The sequence below is a fragment of the Heptranchias perlo genome, unplaced genomic scaffold (genome assembly GCF_035084215.1).
Source record: "Heptranchias perlo isolate sHepPer1 unplaced genomic scaffold, sHepPer1.hap1 HAP1_SCAFFOLD_70, whole genome shotgun sequence".
In the NCBI taxonomy this organism is placed as follows: domain Eukaryota; kingdom Metazoa; phylum Chordata; class Chondrichthyes; order Hexanchiformes; family Hexanchidae; genus Heptranchias; species Heptranchias perlo.
In genome coordinates this window covers 768,728-785,712 of record NW_027139729.1, presented here as the reverse complement: position 1 = coordinate 785,712, position 16,985 = coordinate 768,728, and the positions used below count along the sequence as shown (strand labels likewise).

At 47.0% G+C, this 16,985-nt stretch overlaps 1 protein-coding gene across 1 annotated transcript in view; it reads left to right on the top strand.

Moving 5' to 3' along the window:
* Positions 1 to 16,985, top strand: part of LOC137318446 (zinc finger protein 229-like) — a 134,244-nt gene that overhangs the window by 44,258 nt on the left and 73,001 nt on the right. The gene's annotated exons all lie outside the window — the stretch shown is intronic.

Here is a 16,985-nt window from a genome sequence, read left to right as displayed (position 1 = left end):
ATTCCCCCACCAGAGAAAATAGTTTCTATTTCTACCCTATCGAATCCCTTTATAATTTTAAATATCTGGATCAGATCACCTCTCAACCTTCTAAACTCAAGGGAATGCAAACCAAGGGAATACAACCGGTCCTCATTAATTTGACCCTTCAAGCCTCAGTGTCATTCTGGTGAATCCGCACTGTCCCCCCTCCAAGGCCAATATATCCTTGGTGAGGATCAGTACTCCAGATGGGCTCTGACCATGGCTCTGCAGAACTGAAGCGTCACTTCCTCCCCTTTGTATTTCAGGCCTCGAGATAAAGGCCAACATTCCTTTAGTCTGTGATTATTTTTGTATTTGTGCACTAGCTTTTAGTGATTTGTGTACATGGACACACAAATCCCTTTGCTCCTCCACCGTTCCCAATCTCTCACTTCAAGAAAATACTCCAATGTTTCCTTCTTGCTTCCAAAGTGAATGATTTCACTCTTCCCCACATTGAACTCCATCTGCCACAGTTTGTCCATTCACTTAAACTGTCTCTTTGTAACTTCCTGCTCCCATCTGCACCACTTACTGTGCCTCCTAACTTCGTGTCACCTGGAAACTTGGATCTACAACTCTCTATTCCTTCTTCCAAGTTATTGGTAAATATGGTGAAAAGCTGAGGCTCCAGTTCAGATCCCTGGGGTCACCACTTGTCACATCCCACCAATCAACGAACGTTCCCTTTATCCCTACTCTCTTCTCCGACCTCCCAACCAATTCCAACACAAGTCACAAGGTCACTTTCAATTCTGTGCATTTTTATTGATTCTATTAATCTCTTGTGCTGAACGTTATCAAATGCCTTCTGGAAGTCCATACAGACAACATCCATAGACGCTCCCCTGTCCACCTTGTTAATCACCTCAAAAAATCCAACTGGATTCGTCAGACATGACCTGCCCTTCACAAATCCATGTTGACTCTCTTTGATCAGCTCAGACTTGATGAAGTGCTCAACCATTTTGTCTCTGATGATTGATTCCAGTAACTTCCCCACAACTGACCTTAAATGGACAGGTCTGTATTTTCCTGGTTTCTTCCTCCCTCCTTTCTTAGATAACGGAGTGACGTTTTCAATTTTCATCTCCAAGGGCACAATTTCTGACGAAGGAGGAAGCCTCCGAAAGCTTGTGAATTTAAAATAAAATTGCTGGACTATAACTTGGTGTTGTAAAATTGTTTACAATTGTCAACCCCAGTCCATCACCGGCATCTCCACATCATATATAACAGGACTGAGCGTCCCAGCTCTGACGATATAACAGGAATCTGTATCCCAGCATTGACTGTGAGGATCAGAGGACTGAGTGTCCCAGCACTGACTGTGTGTGTATCAGAGGACCGACTGTCCCAGCACTGATTATGTGTCTTCCAGGACTGACTGTCCCGGCACCGACTCTGTAGATAACAGGATTGACTGTCCCAGCACTGTCTATTCTTCCAGACTACATGGGCTGTGGAGGAGATAAATGGGTGGGTTAGAATCCATAATAGGGTGGAATGACATGGGGTTGTCCGTGGAGATCAAATCGGTTGGAAGAGATTACAGAGATATGGAGGGGGAGAGGACAATTGTGGGACTTGAACACGAGGATGAGGATTTTAAAATCGAGGCTTTGCCGGACCGGGAGCCAATGTAGTAACACACGAACAGAAACTTACGGTTCACTGCCAGGCAGACAGGTGGAGAAGACATTGATGTCCACGGGGGAACAGTCAGGTTCACAGCAGCAGTCGAGTTCGGAGAAACCGCCAGTCAGGTCACAGGTTCAAATGGGAACTGCTGGAAGCAGACACACACAGTGAGATCTTACAACAGAGCACGGACGCTCTCAAAGACCACCTCCCTCCCTTGTCTGAATCCACGATCACCGTCTTCACCATCTCCCAAAATCAATCTGCAGACTTATCCTCCCACTGCTTTCTACTCACCGAATTACAGCTTCCAGATACCCAGCACAACCCACTTAATAAATAATAATAATTATACGGAGAGAATAGAGAAGCTGGGATTACTCCCTTTGGAGCAGAGAAGGTTCAGGGGAGATTTACCAGAATGGTTCCGGGGATGAGAGACTTCAGTTACCGGGAGAGACTGGAGAAACTGGGGTTGTTCTCCTTCGAGCAGAGAGGGTTAAGGGAAGATTTAATAGAGGGGTTGAAAATGAGGTGGGGTTTTGATGGAGTCGATGGGGAGAAACTGTTGCCACTGGCGGGAGGATCGGTAACCAGAGGACACAAATTGAAGGGAATTGGGAAAAGAGCCAGAGGGAGATGAGGAGAATGTTTTTAGGCAGCGAGTTGTTCTGATCTGGAATTCACTGCCTGAAAGGGCGGTGGGAGCAGATTCAATAATAACTTTCAAAAGGGAATCGGGTCAATCCTTGAAGGGGGGAAATTTTCGGGACTGTGGGGAAAGAGCAGGGGGGAGTGGGACTAATGGGATCGCTCTTTCACAGGGCCGGCACAGGCGCGATGGGCCAAGCGGTCTCTTCCACAGAGCCGGCACAGGCGCGATGGGCCGAGCGGCCTCTCTCTGTGCTGTTTGATTCTCGCTCACTTTTGGGCTCCGACCCACGGCCCGTTTGACGGGGAGGCGGGAGAGTGACTCCCCCCCGAGCCCAGCTCGACACCGGGCGCTGACAGAGTGGAGATTCACGGGGCCCGCAGGAGGCCCCGAGTAACTTCCCCCGTCACCCCCCCGCCCTCCCCCACCACCCCGCTCTCCCCTCTCAGGCCACTCCCGGTGCCGGCCCTCCCTCTGTGGGCTTCGCCCCCGCCCACAGCACCGCCCGCAGGGAACGCGGCAGAGGGACCGCGCTGCGCATGCGGCACGTACGCGTCGTGACATCAACGCGCAAAGATGAGAGACGCTGCCGCGTGTCACGTGATGGGAGGAGTCAGCCCAGGAGGCGTTTGGCGGGGGTGGAGTGATGGCCGGGTGCGGGGGTGGGTGGGGGGGGGGGCGGGGGGGTGAAGGTGAGAGCTGTCAATCAAAGGGCCCGGAGTCAGCACTCACTGCGCACTGGTTTTGGAGAATTTGTTCAAAAATGCAAAATCTGCAACCATGAAATAAAAATTGAAATGTACAAAAAAGAGAAAAAATTGCAAATGCAATTAAAACTGAAATGTCGAAACTCACATAAGGCTGATGATCTGGGTCCTCCTGATTTATTAGTCTTCTCTCCCTGAGGCACAGGATGAGCACAGTGCTTGAATGCATTTTAAGGCAGATGGTGCTGGATGCATGGAATGGACCAGCAAGGGAGGCAGTGGGGCCTGTATCAGCAAACTCCAGAGAGTTCGCTCAGTATCTGATAGCGATACCTTCGGATTTGACAGACTCGAAATTGGGATTTTTTTATTTGTGCATGTGCACTAACTCTGAGTGATTGGTGTACCTGGACACCCAAACCCCTTTGCTCCTCTGCAGTCCCTAGTTTCTCACCATTAAGAAAATACTCCTATTTCTCACATGTTGCCTGCAATAGATGTTCTTTGTACAGCTCCCACATCTTTACTGTCCGTCAATATTTCCACTGTTCACTGTCCAATAATAACAGGCACGGTGAGACTGGAACATGTTCTTAATATTTCAAGATATATTTTATTTCATAAAATTCATGAAAGCACACAGCTCAATGTAAATATCACAGTTGCAATTAAAAGCAATAGAAGAGATATCGTACACGCTACGATTCCATTATTACAATTGAAAACACAGAACATATTTTCTAATACATGCTGCACAATACAAGGTAAAATAGCCTGACACGGTGGCCTTTCCCCAGAGATCCTTTGCACCTCGCTTCAGTGCGTCCCACAGCATGTACTCCTGGACCTTGGAGTGTGCCAGGTGGCAATACTCGGTCGTGAGCAGCTCCTTCAGCTTGAAGACCAGTTGGTTTCGGGCGGAACAAAGGGACTCCTTCGCCGAGTTGATGGTCTTCCAGTAGCAGTTGATATCTGTCTTGCTGTTCGTCCCTGGGAACTGCCCGGAGAGAACAGCGTCCTGTCTATCCGGGATGTTGGGGTGAACCCCTCTTCACCTCAATTGTATAGGGATCTTGTCTCTATGGAGGGGGGTTATCACCTTTTACCCGAATATACCCCATGAACCCACATTCATGTTAATGTTTGGCAAACACTGTCTGATTTCTTTGACGCACCTGTCGAACATTGGGATCAGCGACATAGGGGGTAATTTCAACTTCACTGCCTGGGCGGTAAACTGAAAGAGCAGAAATTAAAATCGGGCTGGTTCTATTAGGGGCGGTTGATCCGCTCTACCAGTTCTGCGATGGTGAAAATTTCCCTTCATATGTTGTGAACCGGTGCAGTTTGAGAAAATGGACCAGCTTGTGGGCTTCGAAGATTGAAACTAAGGCGTAGGTCAGGGAAGGTGTGGCCGATTTTAAGCATCCCAGCCTGGCGGAAATGGGGTGGTAGAGGCAAGTAAATGGTGTCAGGTCACTTACCGCCCCTTTAACGTTGGAGTTCCTGCCTCCGTCATCGGCGGTCGGGTCCTGAGGAGAGCGGCTGGAACAACACCCACCTGTTTCCGGTCAGGTCACGTGTAATATGTAAATCAGTGTATTCTGACCTACACGGGACACCATTTCATGTTAGTTACAAATGGGTGGAGGAGCCGCCCTTTCGATGGGCATTGAGTGGTCCGGAACACTGAATAGTTTCTTTTTAACTTATATTTTGTGGGGCAAGGAGGAGCGGGAGAGCTTTCCCTTGGCCTGCTGCGGCCATGACAAATCTCCCGCCTCCTGATCATCTCAGAAAGATCTCCTTATAGATCGGTGTAACCAGGCACACCCTCACGTCCCATTAAACTCCATGCTCAGGAAAAATTGCTGCACAGCAGCACAGAGAGGAAACGATCTCCGCAACTCCCCACTGGAGTTTGAAATTACATTAATATTTTACCGGTTATTAACGGTCCGGGTGTTGCTCCATTATTATTCTGTTCTGGTCATCACAAATGTCCCAATGAACAGGACGCTGTCTGACCCTGACAGCTCACCCTCAGTCCATCCCACCGGGCAGTGTGTGTGATGGGAAATAATCATCAACCGAAAAGGAGGATTTGTTTTTATACATTTCAGGATTAAACATTTAATATTGAAATCATATTATTTCCAGACTAATAACAGCGAACCATTTCATGTTAGATTCACATCTTGTATCATTTCACAACACCGCATTTGTCGGGTAAAATATAATTCCTGTCTGCTATTTCCAAATTTATTTAAAGTATTCGATTGATATCAGTTACTTTAGTGAACTCATTGATGTCAATAGATAGTAAAATCAGGCGCGGTGAATAACGGGCGCCCGATCCGCTACCGCCCGTCTTAGGCCACCGCCAAACGTGAAACTCTAATTGACTTTTTATGTAATTTCGGATGGAAAGTCTTGAGACGTTTCTATGATTTAACTAATGTAACAATTAGATTCAGTGGGTATTTCACACCGTTCTTCAGCTCCTCTCTGAATTTAGTCTGGGTCACAGCATAAATACACGTGTTGGTGCAGGAACTGAGAAGTTGAAGCATGAATCCGGCTGACTCAATGTCACTGACCGTATAGAACTGGACGTTTGTTACACGCAGAGCGATAAAATAAAAAACTTCTGCGCTCCATAACAATATAAAACTGCCTGATATACTGAAGAGTAAAATGATGGATTTCCTTCGGTTCTCCATCTCTGGATCCTTGTGATTCTCTCCATTGCTGCGGCCCCGGAGTCCCCTGCGGACTTCACTGGCCGTTAAAATGTGCCTGGCGGTGAGAACATTGAACAGCAAAATCAGAATGAATGGTAGACACGGCATTAACACAAGATTAAACAAGTCAAACGCTGCCCATGCGGGTGAAGTGAAAAAGGTCGGTTTCACGACACAACCCCGGGATACATTGTCCATTATATATTCCGGGTCAATTACAAAGTACCAGGGAATGTTTAGTAAACAGCTCAGCGCACTCACCACCCCGATAACAACAGCCGCCGTTTTCTCGGTGCAATATTTTGTTTTCAGCTTCTGACAACAAATGGCCACAAATCGATCAAAGGTGAAAATCACTGTGAACCAGACAGAGGCCACTGTGACTGCAAAACTCAGGTTGAGAATGAAACGACACACGGGGGTAATGGTCAAGAATGAAACTGGGAAATAAATCTCAACAATGCGCCACATTATGACATCAGTGATAACGACCAGGAGATCGGCCGCCGCCATTCCAACCAGGTAGCGAGTGATACATTTGGAGAGGCCGCACTTTCCTCGGGACAGGATCACAATCGCCACCAAGTTAACTGTAAGAGAGAGAAACGGAAGGAGAGAAATTACTGATCAGACCTGGAGACAAAGCGGCAGTTTGACAGGATCTGGGGTGAAATTTCCAGCTTTGATGCTGAATCAAACGGTGGAAACTGGTTCACTGACCTGGGCAGCGCTTTCGGACAGAGAAATGTTTTTAAACACAATGATCAATAATGAATTGGGAAATTGATACAGAGAGTGAATAAAGTGAGCACCAGATCCACTGGAAGGGCCGAGTGAGGGGGCCGTGCCGGTGGGGAAGGGAGGAGGGAAATAAACACCGGGAATCCAACAGATTAAATCCGGATTTGGGCTCCAGATGGACGGGAAAGTGAGCGAGGGACGAGAAGGTGAGGGGACAGGGGGAGGTTTGTTGCTCTGGGTGGAGAGAGCCGACTGGGGCTGGCACAAAACGGGAAAGACCGTGATCCGTGGGGGTGAGTTTGAGGCTTCGGATTGGATTAGAAGAGGCAACTGGAGGCCGAGCGAACGAGTGCGTTTTGGAGGGAGACCAAGGAAGAGGGCATGTATGAGCTGGAGGGGAATCAGTAGCAGATAGTTTGGGAAAGCGAATGAAGTGAAGGAACGGATGAGGAGACGGAGGAGTCAATGCCGTGGGAGGAGAGGCTGGGATTCACAAGGAGAGACTGCAGGAGGGTGTTGGAGGAAATCTAATCTATAGGTCCAGCTCACACAATCCAATTAATGAATTCAACCATTAATTTCTGTGGTTATTGGTGACAATGAACCGCTCGTTGGTTACATAACGTGTTCAATAAATTTACTTTGCATATTCAACTAAAATTACATGAAAATACAATCATTGAATTCGCCTCATTCTTTATTAAATAAAACTGACACATAGCTTCTGGATTGCAATATCCCCATAATTCAATGCGATAAAGAAATCACTGATCCTATTCTTTAAATACATTTCAATTATGTTTATGTTTTCAATCAGTAAACAAGTGAAAGGAACATTCAAATAAACAGACTGAGGATCTGATAGTGATAAACACACCAGACGCGAGTACAATAAAACTCTCACAATCTGACAACATCCTAATAAAACCTTCAAGTCACATTTCCTCTTCATAATTGTACTAGAAGTTTCAGCAGTTCATTCCGATTAATTATTCACACCGCTGCTGCTCTGTCTCTCTCCCCTCTCTCGTTCTCCGTGTGTGCATTTTTCTCTCTCTGTCTATCTCTTCCTCTCTTTCCTTCTCACCGTCCCTCTCGTTTTCCTTCTCAGTCGCGATCTCTATCGCTCCTCTCTATCTCTCCGCACTGTCTCTACTCTTTCTCAATGCCCCTTTCATTTCCGAGTAAATCCTTACATCCTGCGACTGTTTTCTCCTCACCAGCCCCGTTTTCCAACGATTCTATTCTCAGTGTCAGTTTGTTAAATGTTGAAGCCTCTGTGAACAGTTTAATGTTTCTACAGATCATCCAAGGTTCCACCTGTTCAACTACACTGTTCACTTCATCTACAATGCGTGGAATAAAGACAATCGAATCCCTCTTCCAGACACACCTCTCACAATAATTGAAATTCATTCTCCTGTAATTATAAAGTACAGCGTTAGATGGCGGCATTGTTCAATTAACAAAACACCAACATCACCGCTGCTGCTTATAATCTGCAGATAAATAGAAATGCTCATTATTTCAACAGATGAAGTGCAACATGACCTCAAAACATTGCATTTTACAGTAAATTCATCCACAGTGAAGCAGAGAATGAGATTGAAAGAATCAGCAGCAAACACAGTTCAGTAACCAGACATCTGATGCGGCGTCAGATACAAACAGAATGAAATAATATTTCATAACAGTGATAACCAATAAATACGTTGAAATCCCAGTTAAACTGAACCATGTTATTGTGGAGGGAGGACATTGCGCTGCCTCCTTGTAACACCGAGACCGTGAGCTGTCTCATTATCAATCACAGAAAACACATTGATGAAAAAATATTCCAGGACAGGTTAATTCCACAACATGAAACTGTTAACAACTCCTGATGGTCTGAGACCAGCTCCGAGCCCAGACACCTGATTCTAATAAGATAAGTACAGAGAATAATCCAGTAACAATGCCACGGTTGGATATACAAGATCGTAATGCAAGTAATGCAGCTGCTCCAAGACCAAACGAGCAGAGACTTAGGACAGAACAGTCCACTGTGTAATACACGACGGGAGAAAATAGAATGCCATCGACAGCAGCAGAGTTAATACCGATTTACACCATGAACAGCTGAGATAATGGCTTACCTGGAACTCCAACGGCTGCGAGAACTGGATAATAAATACATTCTATCAGATACATTACTGAATATCCCATTTCTGTGAGAAGCAACGATTTCTGTTGGCCTGGAAACCGCAGCTCCGGCAGGCACTCTGTGTGGATTCATTACAGCGATCCCTGATTTATACAGGGGGTAAATCTCCACTGACACGGTTATACCCCTGATCATTGCTATTAGTGACAGTCATTTGAACAAACAGGCCACATCAGCAGCTTTGACTCCGATGTAAATGATGACGTGGATATATCACAAACTTCTCAAAGTTCAGAACCTTGTCTTAATGAGACTTCTCTCAGGAATAAAGTTAAAAGCTGTGCTCAGAAAGGACTGGTCCAACAATGAGCGCTTCATTTACAGTTTTCATATAATTGTATTGACCATGTTCACTGCTGCCGATTCAATTATAAATTTTATAGATTTCTCCACATTATACATTGAATCCAGGGACACAAGCAGACCCGTTTCACTCTGTTCCTGCAGTTTCCCAGTGAAAATATGAATGTTGACACGAAGACAGCCTCTAAAAGAGACACCATCTTTTCAGGCAGTGCTTAACAACACTCCGTGTGAAAAATGTTCTCCTTATTTCCCCTCTACTTGTTTTGCCAATTATTGTAAACCGATGACCTCTGGTTATCAATCCAATTATTTAATTACCCCTATTTGCTCTATAAAAACGCCTCATTATTTTGATTACCTCTTTTTGATCTCCCCTTAACCTTTTCTGCTCTCAGGAGAACAAGCCCAGCTTCTCCAGTCTCTCCACATAACTGAAGTCCCTCATCCCTGGTATCACACTGGTAAATCTCCTCTGTACCCTCTCCAAGGCCTTTACATCCTTCTTAAAGTGTGGTGCCCAGTGCTGTACACAATACTCCAGCTGAGGCCTAACCAGCCTTTTGTAAAGGTTTAACATGACTTCCATATTTGTGTATTCAATGCCCCTCTTTACAAACCCATGTATCGCATGCGCTTGCTAAACCGCCTTATCAACTTGCCCTGCCACATTCAAAGATTTGTGAATATGCGTCCCCAGGTCCCTCTGCTCTTCCACCACCCTCAAAATAGTACATTGAGTTCCATCGAGTTACTTCAAAACCACAGCACAGAAACTGGCCATTCGGCCCAACTTGTTTATGCCAGCATGTATGCCCCATACGAGCCTCCTCCCTCCCTACTCCATCTAACCCTATCAGGATACGATGTTCCATTATGCCTCTTGTGCTTATCTAGCTTCCCCTTAAATACATCTACGTTATTTCCCTCAACTACTCCTTGTGGTAGCGCATTGCACATTCTTACCACTCATTCGGTAAAGAAGTTTCACCTGAATTCCATATTGGATTTATTAGTGACAGTCTGATATTTATTCCCTCTAATTTTATACTCCCTCCCAAGTGGAAGCATTTTCTCTACATCTACCCGACCAAATTCTATCATTACCTTAAATACCTCTATCAAGTCACCCCTCAGCCTTCTCTTTTCAAAAGAAAAGAGTCCCAGCCTGTTCAGCCTTTCCGAATAAGGGTATCCCCTCAGTTCTGGTATCATCCTTGTGAATCTTTTTTGCACCCTCTACAATCCCTGTGTATCCTTTCTATAATATGGAGACCAGACTGTGCAAAATTATCCAAGTGTGGCCGAACCAAGGCTCCACACAAGTTGAACATAACTTCTTTGTTTATCAATTCTATCCCTCTAGAATTGAACCTCAGTGCTTGACTCGCCTTTTTGTAAACCTGCGTCGCTACTTTTAGTGATTGGTCTATTTGTGCCACAAGATTTTATTAAAATTTCAAAATATGCTTTATTTCATAAAATTTAATGATACACACATTTCAATGAAAATGTCACAATTACCGTTCAAGACATTACAATACAGATCGTGCAAACCAGGACCTCATTATTACAATTCAAAACACAGTACATATCTTCTAATACATTCTGTACCATACAAAGTGACATGCCCTTACATGGTCGCCTTTCCTCAAAGAACCTTTACGTAGGCAGCACCTCACTTCAGTGCGTCCCTCAGAACATACTCCTGGACCTTGGAATGTGCCATTCGGTAACAGTCGGTCGTGGACAGCTCCTTCAACTGGAATCCAAGCAGGGAGTGGCCCTGGGAGTCCTCAACATTGACTCTGGAATCCATGAAATCTCATGGCATCAGGTCAAACATGGGCAAGGAAACCTCCTGCTGATTCCCACCTACCGTCCTCCCTCAGCTGATGAATCAGTCCTCTTCCATGTTGAGCACCACTTGGATGAAGCACTGAGGGTAGCAAGGGCACAAAATGTACTCTGGGTGGGCGAATTCAATGTCCATCACCAAGAGTGGCTGGGTAGCGCCACTACTGACCGAGCTGGCCGAGTCCTGAAGGACATAGCTGCCAGACTGGGCCTGCGGCAGGTGGTGAGCGAACCAACACGAGGGAAAAACTTACTTGACCTCGTCCTCACCAATCTACCTGTCGCAAATGCATCTTTTCATGACAGTATTGGTAGGAGTGACCACCGCATAGTCCTCGTGGAGATGAAGTCCCGTCTTCGCACTGAGGATACCATCCAACGTGTTGTGTGGCACTACCACCGTGCTAAATGGGATAGATTCAGAACAGATCTAGCAGCTCAAAACTGGGAATCCATGAGGCACTGTGGGCCATCAGCAGCAGCAGAATTGTATTCCAGCACAATCTCTAACCTCATGGCCCGGCATATTCCTCACTCTACCATTACCAACAAGCCTGGGATCAATCCTGATTCAATGAAGAGTGTAGAAGAGCATGCCAGGAGCAGCACCAGGCGTACCTAAAAATGAGGTGCCAACCTGGTGAAGCTACAACTCAGGACGACATGCATGCTAAACAGCGGAAGCAACATGCTATAGACAGAGCTAAGCGAGTCCACAACCAACGGATCAGATCAAAGCTCTGCAGTCCTGCCACATCCAGTCGTGAATGGTGGTGGACAATGAAACAAATAACGGGAGGAGAAGGATCTGCAAACATACCCATCCTCAATGATGGCAGAATCCAGCACGTGAGTGCAAAAGACAAGGCTGAAGTGCTTGCAACCATCTTCAGCCAGAAGTGCCGAGTAGATGATCCATCTCGGCCTCCTCCCGATATCCCCACCATCACTGAAGCGAGTCTTCAGCCAATTCGATTCACTCCACGTGATATCAAGAAACGGCTGAGTGCACTGGATACAGCAAAGGCGATGGGCCCCGACAACATCCCGGCTGTAGCGCTGAAGACTTGTGTTGCAGAACTAGCTGCACCTCTAGCCAAGCTGTTCCAGTACAGCTGCAACACTGGCATCCAACGCACAATGTGGAAAATTGCCCAGGTATGTCCTGTCCACAAAAAGCAGGACAAATCTAATGCAGCAAAGTGATGGAAGGTGTCGTCGACAGTACTATCAAGCGACACTTACTCACTAATAACCTGCTCACCGATGCTCAGTTTGAATTCCGCCAGGACCACTCGGCTCCAGACCTCATTACAGCCAATGCCCAAACATGGACCAAAGAGCCGAATTCCAGAGGTGAGGTGAGAGTGACTGCCCTTGACATCAAGGCAGCATTTGACCGAGTGTGGCACCAAGGAGCCCTGGTAAAATTGAAGTCAATGGGAATGAGGGGGAAAACTCTCCAGTGGCTGGAGTCATACCTAGCAAAAAGGAAGGTGGTAGTGATTGTTGGAGGCCAATCATCTCAGCCCCAGGGCATTGCTGCAGGAGTTCCTCAGGGCAGTGTCCTGAGCCCAACCTTCTTCAGCTGCTTCATCAATGACCTTCCCTCAATCATAAGGTCAGAAATGGGGATGTTCGCTGATGATTGCACAGTGTTCAGTTCCATTCGCAACCCCACAAATAATGAAGCAGTCCGAGCCCGTATGCAACAAGACCTGGACAACATCCAGGCTTGGGCTCATAAGTGGCAAGTCACATTCGCGCCAGACAAGTGCCAGGCAATGACCATCTCCAACAAGAGAGAGTCTAACCCGCAGCCCTTGACATTCAACGGCATTACCATCACCGAATCCCCCACCATCAACATCCTGGGGGTCAACATTGACCAGAAACTTAACTTGGCCAGCCACATAAAAACTGTGGCTGCAAGAGCAGGTCAGAGGCTGGGTATTCTGCAGCGGGTGACCGACCTCCTGACTCCCCAAAGCCTTTCCACCATCTACAAGGCACAAGTCAGGAGTGTGATGGAATACTCTTCACTTGCCTGGATGAGTGCAGCTCCAACAACACTCACGAAGCTCGACACCATCCAGGACAAAGCAGCCCGCTTGATTGGCACCCCATCCACCATCCTAAACATTCACTCCCTTCACCACCGGTGCACTGTGGCTGCAGTGTGCACCATCCACAGGATGCACTGCAGCAACTCGCCAAGGCTTCTTCGACAGCACCTCCCAAACCCGCGACCTCTACCACCTAGAAGGACAAGAGCAGCAGGTACATCGGAACAACACCACCTGCACGTTCCTCTCCAAGTCACAAACTATCCCGACTTGGAAATATATCGCCGTTCCTTCATCGTCGCTGGGTCAAATTCCTGGAACTCCCTTCCTAACAGCACTGTGGGGGAACCTTCACCACACGGACTGCAACGTTTCAAGAAGGCGGTTCACCACCACCTTCTCAAGGGCAATTAGGGATGGGCAATAAATGCCGGCCTCGCCCAGCGACGCCCACATCCCATGAACGAATAAATTTAAAAAAACACGGGTCGTGTTGCAGATAAAGTTGGTGAGCTGCAGGCTCAAGTCGCCACATTGAACTATGATCCAATGGCAATAACAGAGACGTGCTTCAAAGAAGGGGAGGATAATATTCCTGGCAAGAAGGTATTCAGGAAAGATAGAGGAGGAAAGAAAGAAGTCGGGGTGGGGGGGCAGTATTGATCAAAGAATCTATTAGAGGATGGAAAGGTGTGATGTATTTGAGGGGTGAAAGACAAAATCTATTTGGTTAGAATGAAGGAATAGTAGGAGCTATTTACGCTACTGGGTGTATACTTTAGACCACCAAATAGTGAGAAGGAGATATAGGAGAACATGTGCAGGTAAATTACAGAAAGATGCAAGAACTATAGAGTAGTGATAATGGGGGATTGTTACACACCAGGACAGGCAAGACTTTCTCTACCTCTAGAAAAAGCTAACGGTCGTCACAGGTCATAATTCAACGGCTCCCACCCGCAGCTCCTCAAGGTGTTTTAGTGAAATGAGACTCAATTCTCTCTGCAACACGTGACCCTCCTCTGAAGCTCAAGGATTCGCAATATTTCTTGCCGGCCACTGCTACAATGTGCCTAAGCATTTCTCGTCCCGTCCAACCGACAGCCACGTGACTGATAACGGGTGCGTTCGAAGAACGGCGACCTGAAACAGGAACGATGGTTGAAGCACATCCCAACTTCAGGACTGTGGCATGTGCAGAAATCTAATAGGACGGATTCAAATATGGAATTGCTGGAGAGATGGGCAGGGGTATGTTTGGTGACAGCATATACTCGGACTTTTGAGAGGGTAGCGGAATTGGAAATGAGGTGTTGGAAATGGTCGAGACTGGATTTTTGTGAGGAGGGGGTAATGCTGCTGTTTTGAAAGGGAATAGAACAGCACCCGAGGAGAGGGAACCCTTTACAATGTCAGCTAGAATGGGGGGAGCAAGGGAATTTGGGTGGTCACAAGTTTAATGGGAGCAGGTGGTGGGAACCATATACAAGATAAGCCCGGAGAGAGGGTAGGGGAAGAAAGTAGAGATGGGCGAGGCATCAGGGCTCGGGCAGGAGGAGTCTGGGAGCAGGTTTGGTTTAGTGGGAAAGGGGATCGGGGAATACGGCAGAGGCTTCTGAACGGATGGTCTCAATCTTAGTGACAAAGAATTCCATGAGATCCTCACTCGTTTTTGGAGGTGAGGTGAGGGTGGGGAGAGGGTGTAGGGCATAAGGGTTAAAGGAGACGATTGGTAGTGGACAAAAGAAGTCACTGAATATAAATTGGCGCTCCAGAGTCATCTTAGTTTTTGCAGAGGAGAGTTCTGCCTAACAGTGCCTAACAGTGCATGATTTGGTCCAGCCAGTTGTGCACCAGATACGATCAAGGGCTGTGCACTTTGGTCTTGAGGGAGTGAAGATGGGGCCATAACAGGGTTGGTGAGAGTATAGGTTTCACTGGGGTGAAGGGAATCAAAGTTGTCGGTGGGAGGATGGTTGGGAGATTGACAGCAACAGAAGCATTTTAGTGAATGGAAAGGAAGGAAGACAGGAGCTTGACCAGGCAGTAGTAAGTGAATTGCAAAGAGTTTCTCCCCTTATTGGCGGATATGGAAAACAGTGGGGTTGTTAGGGGGCATGAGGGTGTAGGTGGTGCGGGATACATGGGAAAGGTCGGTGATTAACTAATCTGTGATTTAGACCATGGGAGTGAAGATGTGGATGGAACGTTCGACAATATGGGCAGGGGAGTTAATATGGAGGGAGAGGTTTATGGCGTGTATAAGGACAGCAAAGTCAGTGAAATCAGAGGAGAGAGGGGCAAAGTGATTTGAGGTGATAATTGGAATCACCGAGGACGAGGAGTCGCGCAAAGCTGATCCTGAGAGAGGAAAGAAGCGAGAAAAACTCGGGGAGAAAATCGGGATCGGTCTTAGGAGTGTAAGGGAACAAGGATTTTAAAGGATAGGTGGAAAAGGTGGAATAGGGTGAGATGCTTGAAAGAGGACAATGTGCTTGGGAAAGTACAGGGAAAGGGCGGGGGAGTGGGACTAGCTGGATTGCTCTTGAATGGTGCCGGCGCGGACTCGATAGGCTGAATGGCCTCCTTCCGTGCTGTAACCTTTCTATGATTCTATGATTCGACTAGAGGAGTAGGGGGGAGACCAAGGTGGGATTTGTTAATGAGGGATACACCGACACCCCGGCGGATTGTACCGGGCAGGTGGTGGAAAGCATGGTTAGGTGGGGAGGCTTCAGTCAGGGGCAAGATGTCGCGAGCTTGGAGCCAAGTTTCAGTCAAAGCCATGATGCCAATGTAATCGCCCACAATCAGGTCTTTGATGCGGAGGTCCTGGTTGGTGAGTGAACGGTCATTTCGGAGGGGAAAGTCGGAGAGAGGCGGTGATTGCTGATCCACTGGCAGATTCTAAATGAGCAGTGGGGGCGTGTCTGAGGTGATCGAGCGGGGAAGGTGTTTAGCAAGATTATAACCCCAGTGGATGCACTGGGAGGGAAGATTAGCAAGAGATGAGGATGAGGCAGTTGTGCTCGCTGCTCCTGAGGAGGTAGTGATGAGCGCTTCGGTGGACCATTTGGAGACTGCCCAGTGAGGCAAAGACGGCAACTGTGAGCTTATCCAAGAGGGAATTGAAGCCTGGGATGGCGGCAGAAGGAAGGCAGAGCGGTAGTGGTGGGTTGGCGTAGGGACTGTGGGGTGGGAGGAAGTACATGAGATGGGAGAAATGAAAGGTGTCATGACTGGATGACAGGAAGGGGAGAAGATGGAGAGAAGGGTTCAAGAACAAAAAGAGACGGAAATAATGGGCTTGGGGGCGGAGTGACAGCCATTGTGCTCACGTGAGTGCGCACATGGGGGAACTGGGGTTACAAAGGCTTAAGAGAGTTTAGGAGAGACATGTCCTGTTTGCAAACGGAGGAAAAGGAGTAGACGATATAAAAGAGTCAACAGTTAAATATTATGTAAGTTATTTCCTTTCTCTTAGGATGCGGAGCGTTTTTGTTTATTGAAATATCCAATCACAAAAGGCCCGCAGTAACGACACAAACACAAGTGCTGTGTCAATAGACTTCAGTGAAACTATTGCATTTATTCAGAAACTGAAAGCTTACTATTACTGTACAAACAAACACACAAGACTTTATGAAGCTTTTAAAAACCCCGTAACAGCAACAATGAACACCCTGCCACAAAGTTAACCAAGATCCCACTGTGATACCGCAATTGATTTTCATCCTTATTCTCTGGGCGTTTAGCATCGGCCGGGCGGAGCACAGAGAGGAAAATCTGGAGCGGGGGCGGGGAATCTCACAGCTTGAACGGAATAAAGCGACATTAATTCCAATGGAAAGAAGAACAATCGCGCCAGATTTTCCTTTCGGTGCTCCGCTCAGGTGATAGTTAACGATCAGTCGGTAAAAGCATTAATATACTCACTTTTACACCAATTTATTCTGCGTAGATTTCACTTACTTGGGGAAATAAAATAGCAGTAAAGGACGGAGCAAAGATGCTCACGCATGTTCCGAACCTATTTTACGTTTCTCA